This window comes from Castor canadensis, chromosome 14, assembly GCF_047511655.1.
Source record: "Castor canadensis chromosome 14, mCasCan1.hap1v2, whole genome shotgun sequence".
In the NCBI taxonomy this organism is placed as follows: Eukaryota; Metazoa; Chordata; class Mammalia; order Rodentia; family Castoridae; genus Castor; species Castor canadensis.
In genome coordinates, this window is record NC_133399.1 from 56,003,367 (window position 1) to 56,020,886 (window position 17,520).

At 44.1% G+C, this 17,520-nt stretch overlaps 1 pseudogene; it reads right to left on the bottom strand.

Annotated features, from left to right (window-relative positions):
- Nucleotides 1–16,116: 16,116 nt before the first annotated feature.
- Nucleotides 16,117–17,098, bottom strand: LOC109678229 (branched-chain-amino-acid aminotransferase, cytosolic pseudogene; annotated as a pseudogene).
- Nucleotides 17,099–17,520: the final 422 nt, after the last annotated feature.

The following is a 17,520-nucleotide window of genomic DNA, read 5'->3' on the forward strand; positions in this document are numbered from 1 at the left end:
AGATATCCAGAGCCCCACCACTTTTGAACTGTAACTGGATCTTCAGATATCCGGGTTAGGACAGGAATCTAGTTAAGAAGCCTAGAAGCAAAGAAGTGCGGTAGGGGATGGTCCTGAGGAGAGAGAGCCGGTTCCCCCAGGCCACTGCCTCAGGGAGGCCATTGACTTTCGTCAGGTAATGAGGCCTCATGCGCAGGGAGTGTGATTTCCTACCCTTAGCTATGAACAGTAGCTACTCTAGAATGTTGAATTGAAGACAGAGCAAGGGGAAAAGGCTGATTTAAGAAGAATACAGGAAATTACTAGAAATTCCCTCCTCCAACACTTTTTGGGAACAGTCAGGGTCAGGCATGTGTGAAGTGGCTTCTGGCCTGTGAGAATCTGTGCAGAGGAACTGCCCCACACCCTTCCCCAGGTAGGAGGAGGAGCTGGGCTCTCTTCACACCCTGGCAAAACCTCCGGGGCTGGGGCCCAAGGGGCCTGCCACAAAGGTCTCCTTTGTTGGGCCTTGGAATGTTTTTTCCTTTTCTTATCCTGATCCCTGCACAGAAAGAGTCCTAAAGACCAGCTTTCTGTAAGAGCTTTGAAAAGCCCGGTGCCTGGGGAGCAGAGTGAAGGATGGGAAGGGTGGATTAGTCACTGCCTGGCAGGGCTCCAGGGCTGGAAGACCAGTGCTGCAGGAGCAGCCTCCCCCACCTTATCTTACTCTAGCTTGCAGATCTGGGGCCCCTAGAAGAGGCCCTGCAGTCTGCTAGGTGGGGCTATGTGGAGGAAAGGAGCGGCCTGGGCCAACCCTCCCCTCCTTCCTTTTCTGAAGCTCTTTTAGGGACCGGCATTCAGCTTGCAATAGAAATTTACCCCGAGGGCCCCACTCTTTTTGCCCGGGCCACCCAACCCAGGCTATGGACAGCTGAGCCTTAGTGACTCCGCCAGCCCTGCACAGCAGTGGGACACAGGGCACTGCAGACTATCAGACTACCTGTGGGATGAAATGGGGCTGTGACAGGTCACCAGGACATGAAGCCCCGAGGCAGGGGGTGGGGAAGGATGGTGACCTGCCAAGGCCAGATAGTGCCACACAGACAAAAAGGTTTTGCTTCTGCTCAGTTCCTTGAGGACTATCGGGAGCCACAGACCCAGATTTACCAGGGCAGCAGTGGACACCCTTGCCTGCTTTCCATGGCTATGGAAGGATGGCATCACCTGTCACCTCCCCATTAGGGACCCTCTGATGCTTCATTCCCTGGACCTTCCGCAAGGCTGCCTTGTTGGGGTGGGGTGTAGATCACCCATCCTTTCCATGCTGACCTGCCCTTGTCTCTGCAAGGGAGCAAGGGATCAGGAGGTGACATTCTTTCCTGGGGTGTGGGGGCGGTGCTCATAGCTGTGACTGTGAAGAAGGAAGAACAATCCACACGTTGGGGGGAGGGAGATGGCCTTGTCTTTATCTTGGCAGTTAAACATTGCACCAGGAGGCTCCTTTAAAGCAGAGAATATCTCTGACTCTGAATTGCTTCTTCAACCTCTGTTCACTCTTCGCCCCTAGAAGCTTCTTTTTCCTGAGTCCTCCAGGCAAACTTCCTCCCCCTTGAAGAAACTGCAGCAGCAGAGGGCCACAGGTTAGTCTTCAAAAGATGACAGCCCAGCTCTCACAAGGGCCTGGATAAATTCTTAGCCAAGGCCCCCTGCTCTGCGGGAGCCTGGGTGGAGAGGGTGGTTTGATTTGTTCATTTCAGCAACACTTTTAGCATTCAACATTTGTGGTGCCAAAGATTTGTGAATGACCCTAGTGGCCTATGCACTTATGGTTTGTAGAGACTCCTTGTGATTTCCCATGGGAGGCTAGAGGGCCAGAGAGGCTGCTTATCTACTGCCTGGCTCCTGCTTCCAGTGCAGCTTTCCATATACTGGTTAGTGCCAAGGAGGTGATTGTGCTGTGGTGTGTCAGTTCCAAAGCAGGGGCTTTTCATCTCCAGGCTGAAGTGCTGTTCATCATTTCCTGCTGGCCTGTCCTCATGAAGATGGCTGGCTACACTTCAATCTGGCTGTTCCTATGTGTAAGAGTCTGGTGCCGAAGTAGAGAATGTAAATTCACACACTCCCTGCCTGGTGTCAGGTCACTTTGCACTCTTTGTGCCCTCATTTCTTACCTGTCAAATGAGGGAGCTGTGTTATCTCAGCGGTTCCCAAACCCAGCTGGATGTCGGAACAGGGAGAGGGGCAAACACACACACACAAAGACACACACACACATTCATGCAGGCCCATATCATAGGCTCTTGGCTGAGCCCCAGGGGAAGTGAGTAAGTGGAAAGCTGTGTTTTTAACAAGCTCTGAACATAATTCTGACACAATCCAGTTTGGGGTCTGGGTGGGATGATCTTTAAGACCCTTTCTTGCTTTTTCCAGCAGTGATTATTCTGCTTAAAGAATATGGACATATATGATCTGAGAAAAGGATTGTCTTTAAGATTTATGAGACAATTTGTATAGAAAGTCCTATCAAAATGCATATATTTAAAAATAGTTATGCTGTATCTTCCTAAGATTAAAATAGAAGTAAAAAATTACAAAATACAGGTTATTCTGTATTAGCACTTGACTATTTTAAATCAGAAGTGGTCTATAGCTTTGTTGTAGGAGTAGGGCAACTCTAAAACCAGGTTCAACACACATGGAACAGAAAGGGTTTCTTTAAGATCTAGGAGGATAACTCAACTCTGGAAACCATTAAACCCAGGCCATCCTAGAGTGGTCACACTGATCTATGTCTTGGTGTCCCCTCCACCTTCCTACTTCTCAGAACTACTGCTGATCAAAATGAAACTGAGGAGCTTCTCATGGACCTGAGTCCTGATGGGGTTATGCAGTGTTAAAAAGTCACTAGAGAATGTGCAGAATATACCAAAACTACTCTAGGTGGGTACAGGTCCATCATGAATTGTCTCAACTCTTTACTCCTTACTCTGGTTTTTTTGCTTCAAGAACACTTGACCCAGGCACCAGTGGCCCATGACTGTAATCCTGGCTACCTGAGGGGCTGAGATTGGGAGGATTGTGGTTTGAGGCCAGACTGGGCAAATAGTTTGAGAGACCCCCATCTCCAAAATAACCAGACCAAAATGGCAGAGCACCGGCAAGCATGAAGCCCCAGTCCCACCAAAAAAACAAACCTACACAAATAAACAAAACAAAAAACAATACTTGAAAGCTGCTTGGGGAGAATGAGCACCCCATCCTTTAATCTTTTCCCTACTCCCTCCCCAATGGCTAATACACCAAACCACTGAGTGGATTAGAAGGACTGGAAAACCATGAACAGGAACTCATATAGGGCCCAGACAACAGTTGTGAAACTTAGATTTTTACACAATGCATTGTCTTTAATCTAAAATTAGTACATTTATGTCCTCCTAACTGCAACTTCTCAGCCAGGCCTTACCTTTTTGTCACTGTATCTCCTGCATCTGATTCAAGGCCAGGCTTAGAGTAACCAGTAGGTATTTATTATTTGTGTGATTATATATGCATATATATATAAATTCACAAACACACACACACACACACACATATATGAAAGGGGGGCAGGGTCTTACTATATACTTAGGCTGGCCTTGAACTCATGATTCAATCCTCCTGCTTCAGCTTCCTAAGTGCTGGGATTGTAGGCATATGCCACTCCACTACATTTTATACCATTTTATAATCCTCATTTCCATTTCATAATCCTCATTTTATAATCCTCATTTCCATTTCAACTCAGTGACACAGAAAAGTGAAGTAACTTGCCCAAAGTCGTAATATTGGTAAGTATTCAAACACAGGATGACTTAAATCCTATGCAGTACTGCCCCTCACTTGTTGAGTGAATGAGTGAATGAAGAATGAACACTTTTGTGAGAGAGCCAAAGTAGAGGAGAGGAGGAATGAATTTTCAAGAGAGCTGTGTTAATCAGCTTTCCATTACTATAATGAAACAACCAAGATAATTAACTTACAGAGAGAAAAGTTTTCTTTTAACCCACAAGTTTAGCGGTTCTAGTTCATGATTGATGGGCTCCACTGCTTTGGACCAGTGGCAGGGCAGCGCACCATGGCAGGAGTGTATGGCAGAGCAAATTTCTCATCTCATGGCCAGGAAACAAAAGAAAGAAAGGAGCTGGGGTTCCACTACTCCCTCAAGGGCACGTGCCCCATGACCTCAAAAGTTTCATCACCTCCCTATAGTGCCATGTTCTGGACTAACCTTTAACAATGGACCTGTGGAGGACAACCATAGCAGAAGCTGAATGATATTCCACATGTCTGAACTCTTCTGGCTCAATCTCATTTGTGCATAGCTAGTGAACCTCTTGGTATCTGGGTGCTCAGGTTCTTGCCAAGAAGCAGGCTTGCTGCTACATTGTGCCAGATGAAGCTTGGTCCATGTAATCTTGAGATGAGGCCCAGATTCACTAAAACATTAGCAATAGAGATTTATAATGAGGTTTAACTTAGAAAATGTATATTTAAAAACACTTTTCTCTTCATTGGGAAAGGAGGCTGGACGACTCAGAGATTTTATTGTAGTTTCTAAATCTTAAAAAGGACTTCTGATGGGCTAAATGGGGTGTCCATGGATTGGACCTTCTTGGAAATAGGCTGTTTATAGATGTAGTCAAGTTAAGATGAGTCAGTAGGGTGGGCCCTAATCCAAGACAAGTGGGGTCCTTCTCAGAGGAAGACAGGAGACACACGTAGGCTGACATGCGAAGACAGAAACACCTGAAGACAAGGAAAACTGAGGGTTATCTGAAGGCAGAAATGGCCGGGAAGGATCTTTCTCCAGAACTAGAGAGAGAACTATTCTGCCAATAGCTTGATTTTGGACTTCTGGCCTCCTGAACTATGAGAGAATAGATTTCTGTTGTTGTAAGTCACCTGGTCTGTGGTGCCTCATTATGGCAGTCCCAGGAAACCAATACAGGTGCTAATATTACTTGTCATTTCAGCATCAGCCTAATTCATAATGGCAGTAATTTTACCTCTCCTCTCTGTGAGATCCCCCACTGTGCTCCAGCGGATGCACCCAGTGGTTCTCAAAGGGGCCTTGCCTGTGCATACCATCCTGAGTTACACAGATCACAGCACTTTAGTTTGAAATCCTTGAAGGGACTTTTCTGGGTCCTAATGCTGCCTCTAGTCCAGAGGCAGGTTTGTGTGGGTTTGGTGGCATTTGTGGAGTACTTCCGATGCATAGACCTTACAAGGATTTTCTGCAATCATCACCAACATTCTGTAAGTTAATTCATGTGAACTCAAATGTCAAACAAGTCCACTAGAGAGAGAAAGAGAGAGAGAGAGAGAGAGAGAGACATGCCTTAGACACTGCTTTGAAGCCAGTGTCCACATCACGTTGTTTCTTTGTAGAACCAAAGAAGGCTGTGAGTGAAGATGGTACAGAGGTGAGAATGTTTTGGTAATACTGCTGTAGTGTGCTGGGCCCAGCTTGACTGGGTTGTACGACCTGGTTGTTAAACATTGAGGATTTTCACCCACAGGAAGATGCCATGTTGGTAGCCGAAAACAGGCCATGGTGGGAAGTGTTTACACCACAGATCTTGGCAGATTCTGTGAATCAGGGTTCCTGCTTTCTTCAGCATCTGGATTGCTGGAACAGCACTGTGGCTGGGAATAGGGAAGGAGTCAAGAACAGATACGGAGGCCCATAGTCTGAAATTGGCCAAGAAGGCCTATGTGGTCCACACAGGATCTGATAGCCTCAGAAATGCAGTCATACATAACAAAAGTGACGCCCACATACACCCTGGGGTTTTGTGGGTTTAGGAAGGGACAGGTCCAGGGACCTAGAAACATTCACTGAGACCTCCTCAGTATGTAGAGAAAAAAGTCACCAAGGCTGTCCCCTTAACCCCAATACAGCTACAGATCAGTATTGTTATTAGCTAAATGGACACCGGCTCCAGGTATTATTCTGTAAAAGAGAGGGGTAATGAACTCTCAAATCTATCCATCATGAATTACCTATGAAATTTCAATAAACCCCGTGCCAACCCTAAGTCTACTTTGACTACTTCCTAAGATTGCAGCCTAGTTAGGGAACGATCTGGTTAAGCCGTCCAAGTCATGACTGTGTCTCCCACAGATGTGGAGTTTCTTTTTTTTTTAATGAATTTTTTTTTAGGATATATTCATTATATGGGGGGATTCACAGTGATAATTCTGATTAAACTTATATTGTACATTATTTACATTGCCCCAATCGTCTCTTCCCCTCAACACCCTCCCCACCCCACTTAAAGCAAGAGGTTTCTTAGTTCTGTTTTATATAGGTATATGAAGTCCATCTACCATATACCACATCACCTTAATCTCCTTCCTTCACCATCCCCCCTTCTACTAATACCTCACACCACACACTGTACCTATTTTACAGTCCTGATTTTCGTTATTAATATTTAAGTTGATGTTCAAAGGGTGTCTCAATGTATGCCCCCTGTGGGTATACTTTACTTTGGTCCATTCAACTCCTTCCATTGCCTTTACCTCTCCCCCATTTTTCAATGGCTTTCAATATACATCCTTGAATGCTCTACCTTCACATTTTGTGGTATGCGGTATTACTGATGCTCTATCATTCTCTTTTCCTTTTCCCTCTTTCCCCAAGTTCCATAGAGTAGTTCTACTGTTACAAACATGCTCTACATCTGAGTTTGTACATGATCATGCTTGTTTTGTGTTTATGTTTATCTTTGGATCTATCTTCCATGTATAAGAGAAAACAGGCGGCTTTTGTGTTTCTGATCCTGGCTAACTTCACTTAACATGATGTCTTCCAATTGCGTCCATTTACCTTCAAACCACATGTCATTATTCCTATGGCTGAGTATTCTGGATCCATTTTTCAGTTGTAGGGCACCTGGGTTGTTTCCAAAGCTTGGCTATTGTGAATAGTGCTGTGATGAACACCGGTGCACAGGTGTCTCTGCTGTATCTTGTCTTATGTTCCTTTGGGTAGATGCCCAGCAAGGGTATCATTGGATTATATGGCAGTTCTAGCTCTAGTTTTTTGAGGAAAATCCACACTGCTTTCCATATTGGTTGTAGTAATTTGCATTCCCACTAACAGTGTATAAGGGTTCCTGTTTCACTAAATGTGGAATTTTGAACTGAGACCTGAAGGTATCTGCATTGCTGGTGATCACTTGGATCGGGGTGCATTGCCCAATCCACATCCACACAAGGTCATGGAGTACTCAATATGTGCAGTCCAAATTAGAGTTCTAGAAGTGTCCAATACATACCGGATTTCAAAGCCTAGCTATGAAAAAAGGACTTATAATATCTTATTGATAAGTCTTTGATTATAGGTTGAAATGATAGTATTTTGCATCTATTGAGTTAACATTAGAGTTTTGAATGATTTCCTCTTATCTCTTTTTACTTTTTTAAATCTCGTGACTAGACAGTGTTCAATTAAATACATGGTTGGATTTTTATCTTGTTTGAACTGTGCTTCTCTAGAAAAATGAAAGCCCTGCGGCTGGTCAGCTCCCATCTTCCCCAGGCCTGGGTTATTCAGCCGTGCCTTGCTTCTATTAGCCTCCTTAGCTTCCTTCCACCATGTTCTCTCCTGAGTTTACCCGAATCAGAGCAACAGACCATTTGTTATCTAAGAGACTGTAACTAGCTGACATTTCCTTGGATAGCTGTATAGTTGTATATGATTCTGTGGTTCCGCTAATGAGTCCTTCTTGCACTCAGGAAGGTCATGTTCAAGTACCATCTGAGAGATGAGTCACTTAGGGTGTCCCTCTTCCTGCCGTCCAGTAAATCAGTCCACTCAGCAAGGCCAGGCAATCCTGTGTGTCTGCCTCTGCGCCCATCCTGGAATTCTGGCTTTGGAAATGTGGATTTCCTGAGCAGTTGCAGTTGTTCCAAGGTGTGAGGTGAAAACCCACACAAACCTGTCAAGGGCTGGCTCTAGAGCTGAATTCTCAAGGTTAACTTGCTGGGCAAACAAGAATTGGATGCCAGATTCCAAGTAATTACTCCTTCAGGAACTACCCGCCCCGAGCACTTTAATGAAAAATGATAGAAAGAGTTATTGACCTTTGAGACATTTAATTCCACCATGCAGCTAAGCATGTGCAGGGGATCAGGCCAGGGAAGATTACATCTGCCCCACCACAGACTCGCTGCAATAGTTTATCTTCAAAATAGGCAAAGAAAATGTGTCTAATGAATCCCCAAAGCATCATGAGTGCAGATGGGGTTGGAAATGGTCTCTGGCAATTTTTCATCCTCATTATAATGGGAATCCCTTGGAAACAAGTTAGAGATCGTATGTAAATTTAATTCACTATACTTACAACATCCTTGGGAAGACAAGGAGTAAGATGATAGAGGAAGACCCTGCAAAGTTAATAATTTGAGAGAGAAGCCCTTGCTAACTTAGAAAAAAAAAAGAGCTGCATATGCCACATTTACAGGAACTGCATAGTTTAATAAAATGAATAAGCCTCTCATGTGTTTCATATGACTGTGTTGAGAGGAAGACAAATGGATATGAGACATGGTCCCTACCCTCCAGGAGCTTGCAATCAAAACTTACCCATGGGGAGCTGGCATCACAGCACCAGACAGCCACAGCCAGAGAAAAAGAAGCAGTTAGTCGAGTCAGAAGTGAGAGAGTGGATGGCAGGCGGGGTGGAGGACAGCAGAACCCAGTTTCCAGAGTGTTTTTGTTGTTTTCAATTTCTGTAACACAGTTTACAGCTGTGCCTCCCTTGTCTTCCCTTCTCAGAAGCCATCCCTACATTGTGATTAGAGTGTGTCCTCTCAGTTGACATTTTGTATTTTTATTGCATATATTTAAATAATAAGCTAAAGTGAATGTGGCAAAATGTGAGCATTTGAATAATCTAGACAGTGGATATTTGAGTTATTAATTTTCTGTATTTTATGAATCCTTGAAACTTTCCACAATTTAAAGGATTGTAAGTATTATGTACAGCTGTAACAATAAAATTGAAAACTCAAGGAAAGAAAAGAAGGAGGAAAGAAAGAGCCAAGGAAGAAAGATGGAAAAAATAAAAGAAGAGGGTTACAACCGTACCTCACGGTCCAGGGCTTGGCAGCATGTGTGAGGTCCTGGGTTTGAAAAAAGAAATAATGGAAGAAAAGAAGAAATGAAGGAAGGAAGGGAGGGAGAGGGGGTGGAAGGAAGGAAGAAAGAAAGAAAAGAAGGAAGAAAGGAAGAAAGGAAGGGAGGAAGGAAGGGACAGAAAAAAAGAAAAGCAGACAGGAAGAAAAGGAAACTAATTTCTAAGAACTCATAGGACCACAGGCCACTTTGTAAGGAGAGAGTCATCAAAGACTTGGCCGTGAAAATGAGGTTATCACTTGGGTCTTGAAAAACAGACAAACAGGGAGCATGATCTTGGAGGGAATAACCTGGTTAAGAATGACTCTTATCTTTAAAGTGAGAGATTAAACTTCAGGAGCTCCAAGTTCACATTCAAAGTCTATACTATGCTCATTGATTCAATCCACAAACAATATTTGGACACTTGCCACCTGCAGTTCATAATGCTAAACACTGTGAGGGATTCTAGTACAGTAACAGGGCAGGGGATCACCTGTCTGGAATCACCATTTCCACTTTCATCATCCTTAAACCTGAAGAATTAACTTTCTACCTGTTTGCCTGCTTGTCTATCAAGAGTTGTCAGCTGGGTGCCAGTGGCCCATGCCTATAATCCTAGCTACTCAGGAGGCAGACATCAGGAGGATCGAAGTTTGAAGCCAGCCCTGGCAAATAGTTTGAGAGACCCTATCTTGAAAAACCCTATCACAAAAAATTGGGCTGGTGGAGTGGCTCAAGGTGAAGGCCCTGAGTTCAAGCCCCAGTACTGCAAAAAAAAAAAAAAAAAAAAAAGAGAGTTGTATCTATCCTATCATCTTCTAAACTTTTTAGATGGGAACTACTTCTCATATTTTTCTTTATTCTCATAGGGTCAAGATAGGTCTATACAGCTGAGTGTGGTGGTACACAACTGTAATCCCAACTACTTGGGAGGTGGATGCAGGAGGATCATTGTGAGTTTGAGGTCAGCCCAATCAAAGTTAGCTCAAGACCATATCTCAGAAATAAAATAAAAACAAAAGGGTTGGGAGTTTGTCTAATGATGTAGAGCACTTGCCTTGAAAGAGTGAAGCCCTGATTTTAATCCCCAGTACAGAAAGGGAGAGAGAGGAGAGAGACAGGAGAGAGACAGAGAGAGAGAGAGAGACAGAGAGAGAGAGAGAGAGAGAGAGAGAGAGAGAGAGAGAGAAAAGAAGAAGAAGAAGAAGAAGAAGAAGAAGAAGAAGAAGAAGAAGAAGAAGAAGAAGGAGGAGGAGGAGGAGGAGGAGGAGGAGGAGGAGGAGGAGGAGGAGGAGGAGGAGAGGAAGGAAGGAAGGAAGAAAAGAAAGAAAGAAGGAAGGAAGGAAGAAAGGAAAGAAGGAAAGAAAGAGAAAAAGAAAAAGAAAGGTATATATAAGTTAGTGGGTACTCATTAAATACTCATTACTCCTTACTTATTCGTGAAGCTAGTGGTTGACAGAGAGAACACAGTCGAGCACTGTGGAGATGAAAAAGTAAAGTAATCTCTATCTCTAAGAAACTTTCAATATGAGAAGGGAGATAAGCTGGTCTAACTCAGCTGCCACACAGAAGGAAGTGCTAAGAGCTAAAGGAATAGCACCGTAAAGGGACTACATCAGCTACTTGATTGCATTCAAAGACATATTCACTCAAGCTTTGGCCTCCGTTAATAGTAACTCAACATTCTCTTTTACAGAATAGGTATGTGCTTTGGGGGGAGGGGTGGCTAAAAATGGCAGGTACCACTGCTAAATGGTAGCACCCATCTCTTCCACCATTCCCTTCCTCCTGTGCTTCCATTGCGTATTACTTGGACTTACTTCTTTACCAGTAGAAGAAAAAGAAACAGAAACAGATTCCCACCAACTCATTTTTTTAATGCTACTTGTTACAAGTTTTTAAGTTAAAGATTAAAACAGAACCAAAACTTTTCAAGTTCTGTTTGATAGTAACTTATTTTTAACAAGCCAAAGGCTGAATTCAGACTTAATACTCATGAACTTAAGTAGGTGTCCTAACTATGGGATGGCAATCTAGAGACTGAAAATAATCCCACCCTCATATAGACTCACCTTCCTGGAGAGGCTCCCGTGGCAGGAATGACAGGCAAACCAGCACCGAGCTGAGCTCATGTCCTGTGACCTGCCTGTCATCTCAAACTCTGACCTGGGAGCCTTACAGAACGCCAGCGTAGGTCCCTGGAGGTCTTCATAGTTATAAAGTAACAGTAACACTCTCCGGCGGCAGGCATCTGGAATGGTCACTCCATGTTGACAGCTGTAGGTCCTTAACATGCAGCTCATTTATCCTAATTGCCACTGTATGACGTGGATAATGATTTGAAAATACAAGTTTCCTCTTTTCTGTCAGTGTAAGGGTCACCATGGAACATGTCATATTTCTTTCCTGCAAGTGCTGGGTCACTCCACAACCACTGGAATCTACATGTTCTTCCTGTGTGTGCCTGAGTACACTGCGGGAGCTGAACTTATCTGGACACACAGAGAAAAAACAAGAGTTTTTCCCATTTGTCAAAAAGGATGTGAGGCAATCCTTTGACAAGTTTTAGGAATGCAACTTTTAGTTTGTAATCCTCTTCTAAGCTTGTCTTTTTGCAAAGCAACATAATAATTCTTTGCAAATATTATAAATTTTATTATTTAGAAGTACACATTTAACAGAGTAGTTTTTTTGTGTGTGTGGGGGTGTTTGTCTTTTGGTTTGGGGTTGTTTTGTTTTGTTCTTTTGAGCCCAGGCTGGCCGCAAACTCAAGATCTTTCTGTCTCAGCCTCCTGAGTGCTAGGATTACAGGCGTGCAACATCACACTTGGTTAATTTTTTGTTTTCATTTGTCAATCTAAGTATTATATTTTTGAACCATTCACAGACATCAAGAAAGTTTCTTTGCTCTTTGATCAAGGTGATATTTTTCGAAAAGTATTGGCTGTTTTGGGCAACACAGGAATGATGCCTCTCTAGTCCGTGAACTTGTCTCTGGTTATCCAAAGTGGGCTTATCTATCTATACCTCTTCCTTTGTGAAAGAAGATCTCCAAATTAATCACATGTAATAAATCCTTTACTTGCTATTTAAAAATTTTACGAGATATGGCTTTTGCTTGTTGATTTGTGTATTTGCACAATCATTTTCCATTATGGGCATTACAAGTTTCTTTGATCTAAAAAGTTTGACAGGAAAAAGACTTCAGGTTTGAGAGTTAGACTTCCACCCTAACCCATGACACTGTGAGGAGACTACTAGTTCCTAAGCACCCAACCTCAGTTTCCTCATCCAGAGACCAGAAAAACGATCACCTGGGTGGGGATGTAAGGAGAAGTGTTGCACATAGGCATTTAATACACATTCATTTCCTTCTGCTTTTCTTGCCAACTTTCTGGGCAGATGTAGTTCTTATGCTTTTTATCTCCTTAAATTCCACTCTCAATTGCCATAAGAAGCCAAATTAAATACCCACCCTTGACTTCTTAATGTTATCATCCTAGTTGTTTCCACCAATTTCCAAATAAAGAAAACCATGATAACCATTAAGCCACAATTCTTTTTTCATAACCAGTGAGATAAGTTTTTCAGAAAACAGAGATAGTCAGTAAAAACTCTCTTTAGTTTCCAAAATTGAGAATCAAGTTTTGTAAAATCTTCCTAGTTGTTAAGTAGACACTAGTTTTTAAACAGCATACTGAGTGACATTGGGTAAATGACTCAACTTCTCTGGGCCTCAGTTTCCTTATCTGTAAAATAAGGGAAAGCATCCACATTGTAAGATTGGGGAATAGACTTAATGAAGTGAAATGCCTGGTGTTATGGTTTGAGTGTGGCCCTCAAAGGTTCATGAGTGGGAAGCTTGGTCTTCAATGTGCTGATGTTGGGCGGTAGTAGATGGAATTACCGGAGTTCTCACAGAATGAATTAATTCTTAAAGACTAGAGTAGATCCATATAAAAAAGCAAGACTGGCCCCTCCTCCACTCTCTGGTTGCTATGGTTAGGATAAACAATGACTTTAAGTGGTCATGTTCCCAGCTGGTGGTGCTACTTAGAGATGGGGTCTGGTTAGTGGTAGGTCAATGGGGACATGTCTTTGAAGGGTGTATCTTGTCTCTGGAAGCTTTCTGTTTGTCTGTCTGCTTCCTGTGGTAAGCAGTTTTCCTCCCCCGTGCTCTGGTGCCATGATGTTTCTGCCTTACCACAGATCTAAAAGCGACAGAGGCATGCGATCATGAAATAAAACCTTGTAAAACCATGAGTCAGAGCAAATCTTTCCTTCTTTAAGTTGTTTCTACCAGGGATTTTGTCACTCTAGACAAAAAGTGACTGAAACAGAAAACTGGTTCCAAGAAGTGGAATGCTGCCTTGACCCTAGCTGACCATCTAGCTTAGAAGCCTTTGGAGCTTCTCTGTGGGAAGGATTTGGAAAAGTTCAGAGATGTGGGCCAGAGAAGCTCTAGAATACTGAAAGCAGAGCTTACTGGGTGATTCTGGTCGGTGCTGTGCTGGATCAGAGTGCTGATAGGAATGTGGGCAGGAAAGACTGCACTCGAGATTTCAGATGGGAATTAGACTGGAAGCCGTGCATGTTGCATTCTGGCAAAGAACATTATCTACATTTTGTTGATGCCCTGAGACTTTGTGGGAGGCTCAATTTAAAAGTGATGAATTAATTAATCTGGCAGAGTAATTTCAAGCCAGCATTCAGACTGTGGTACAGATATTGTTGTCTGCTTTTAACCAAGTTTATAGTGAGAATTGGGAGCAAAAAAGCAGAACAGAAAGATTTGTAAAGCTTTTAGTTTGGTCAGAAAAGGAATGTGTTTAAAGTTGTGGTCAAGGACAGTAAGGTCGGTTAAGACATTAATGCCATTAAAAGGAAGCCAAGAATTTTGCACCAGGACAATAAGAAAGAGGCCTTGAGGGCATTTTAGGAATCATCAGGACCCCTCTTCTGTTCACAGGTGTAAAAGTGTGAACTCATTTAAAAAACTTTCCCTTGAAGAAAGTGCCTCCAGGGCACCCTGCTGGCATCAGGCTCCTTGTAAGTTGTTTCTCCAGGATTCGTTTCACCATAGTCAGGCATCTAGGGACTCAAAGGCTACCACTGCCATGTCCAAGTGGGCTAGGCTCTGCTCCAGCTGGTGAGAGACCTTGGCATCATCAACATGAGGCTGGTTTCATGGTATGCAAAATGCAAGAGTTACAGTGTCAGAGAGGATTTCACTTAGATATGAAAGGAAGGCCTGGAGGCCCTCAATGAGTAGCAGGCTCAGGTGCCCTGTGGACAGCTTCTGAGAGGGTGAGATGTGAAGCTGTTGTTGGGAGTCACTGGTCTCTGATCAGAAGACAACCAGCTTCTTCATGTCCCATGTGGAGAAATTCATGTAGATCTAGTAAGAAACCTTATTATAAGTGAGGGAATAGAATCACAAGGAGCCCCATGATCTCTGCCAGGCTCAGTGGAGCAGCAGTGAGCAGGAGAGAAAGAGAGTGCCTTTCTGTTTCAAGGCTTTTAAACCATGGGTAACCTGTGGAAGGTGAAATACTTGGGCAATTCCTGATGGCCAATGGTGAGTGAGAGGGATTTGGTGGTCCAGGGGCTAGGGTAATGTATATTAGCAACTGAAAAAGAAGCCTTGGCAGCTGTTAAAAATTGTTTGCAGTTGAAAGAGAGGTTGAGGCAGGTAAAAAGAGAATAAATAGAGAATGTTCAACCTGAAAAAAATATGTTAAGTCATATATGTTTAAGAGTCCCAGTCTTTCCCTACTTTTAATCTGCCTCAAAGCCAAAGCTTTCAAGGGGCTGCTAGGGAGCCCCTAGAAAGTTGGAGATGACAGGAACATTGAATGCCTGGTGAGGGAAGCCATAAGCAATGAGCAGAGCCAGCCTAAGACAGAGGCCAAGTGAGCTTCAGCCAGCAAGGCCATAGAGGCAGGCCTGCCCAAGCTCTTTGGAGCAACCATCTCTCTACCACATGCCCCACAAGGTAGGCATGGAGCTACAGGATTTAATGTTGTCCCTATTGGGTTACTGTCTTGCTTTGCTCCAATTCTTTCTTTCTATGTCCCTGTCCCTTCCTTTTGGAATGGTACTGTTTGACCCATGCTATCACATGTTAGACATATGTAACTTGTATATAGCAGGGAGGAGGACAAGAAAAGAAACAGACAGCCCTGTGTTCTGATAAAGTAGCAGGGAAGAAGGGATGGCATAGAAGAGAGATAAAACCTGAAGAATCTAAACATGAAGAGGGTCCTGTAGCCCTGGGGGAAGAAAGGCCAGTAGCACTAGCATGAAGTAGCCTATAGAATGCATGTAACCATATAGAGGTTAAACCTTGCTTCTTGCTTCTGTAGTTTGCCTGATTGCAAGGGTATATAAGGTGAGGACCCTTTGTTCTCAGGGCTCAACCATTGGACACAAGTCCACTGAGTCTGTGCCAGCACAATAAAATGTTCCTTCTTTGCCTCAGTGTCCTGTGTCTCTGTTTGAGTTTCCCATAACATTTCTGGGGGATCACTGCCAGTGCTTTTCACCTCCCTTGTTTTTGTTTTGTTTTGTTTTCCAAATCTTGATTTTTAAAAAAAACCAGCGAAATGTTTTCTGAGTGTTTCTGTGGATAAGGAGGCATGTCTGGGAGATCACCTGTGACACTTACTGGAGCCAGCGTGGGGACTCACACAGCAGCCTAGCGGAGGAGCCACCATGTCACCAAAGGAACGAACACCTCTGTGTGAGTGGAGGATGATGGAAGTCACTTGCATCATTGAGGGGAGCTCTAGCCAGGTCATATGGCTTACATCATTATCTTTTTGGGAAAAAACAAGTGATTGGTATCGAGTATACAGACACCATTCAACGATTACAATTCATTTTCTGTGGAACAAGGGGAAAAATCAACTTCCATTCACACTAGTAATGCAAACAGCAGGAAATCTGGCTGACACTGAGTTCTTCCTTCAGGACAACATGACTGTCCATTTGCTGTCTTCTTGCCTATACTAGATATCAGTCAACTTGCTGAAGATGCAACTTGTAAACTTAGGACCTTTGGTTAGAATGTGTAGCATCTGGCCCTTATGCAGCATGTCAGAAATGGGGCAGACAGTACAGGCTGTGCCAGAGCCAAACATCTCCTTCACTCTGTCTGCCTCCATAGCAGCAGTCAGCTCATCTGTGGTGAGGGGCTGCTCCGACACCTTGAACTCTCCCCAGTCCTGGGTCAGCTCCAAGATGCTCTGTCTTGTTACCCCCCAGAAGGATGATGCCATCTAGTGAAGGAGTTGCCAGTTCTTCTTCTCCCTCTTCTTGATCCAGTACAGGAACCAGTTCATGGTTCCAACCTCAGTGATCTGCTGATTCTTCCCATAGAGCCACAGGACCTGCTGACAGCCCCTGGCCAGAAGACAGGCACTGCAATTTCCTCCAATCTTGTAGTCTCTGGTCCCACCTTCTCAGGCTCTGACATACTTGGGATCGGCCCACAGTGACATGAGGTGGAAGGTCCCACTGGAAAAATAAGGCCCCACAGGGCTCAGGATGATGAAGAGCAGGTCTTTGATAGGTTTCTTCACACCAAGCGAGGGCCCAGTTCCAATCATCATCGGGTGAATGTACAGACTCGCAGATGTTAAATAGGGGACCCACTCTTGGTCAATCTGCACAAGCTGTTGGATGAAGATCTTCCTCGTCAAACATTAGCAAGGTTAGCCTGATAGCAGATCAGTACATCCTAACCATGTTGAGGTTGAGCTGAAACAGTCAAATTCTGTTATTGACTCTTTGGAATGCCTTCAAACCCTCAAGTAACTCCACTGCATAGTGCAGAGTTGAGGACCCCGTGTGCAGTGACAAATTCTGGAAAGACTTAAAGGTCTTGGCCACCTCTGTGTACCCTCCTCTGTTGTACTCCCCGCAGCATCCATTACTGCAGTCCTTCATTGTTCTGGCCTGAAGCAAATCCTGGGGTGGCCCAGGAGGGTGGCAGCGACATGTGGCTGGGGGGAGGATGCAGACTGGGAATGTGCAACAGTGGTTGGCACCTGGGTGACCCTGTCATGTCCCTTGTTGCCAGGGTTCATTCCCTAGACTGCTGGGAGAAGTGATCCTGCCAGTTGCCAATGGACAGCTTGATCTGGAAGAAGGACTTGTCCTCCTGGTAATGGGGAATTTCAGGGTGAGGGCCTTGGATGCACAATTGAACCCAGTGAGGTGTAGGAACCAATGAGGAGAGCACCATCCATCAGACTGGTAAGAACCCAGGTTCGAATTCAGGCCTGCTTCAGGAGGCAAAAAGGAAGTCTGATCAACTCCTAGTGAGATACCCTAGTACCTTCCTTTTGGGGTGAAACTGTCTCTCAGGT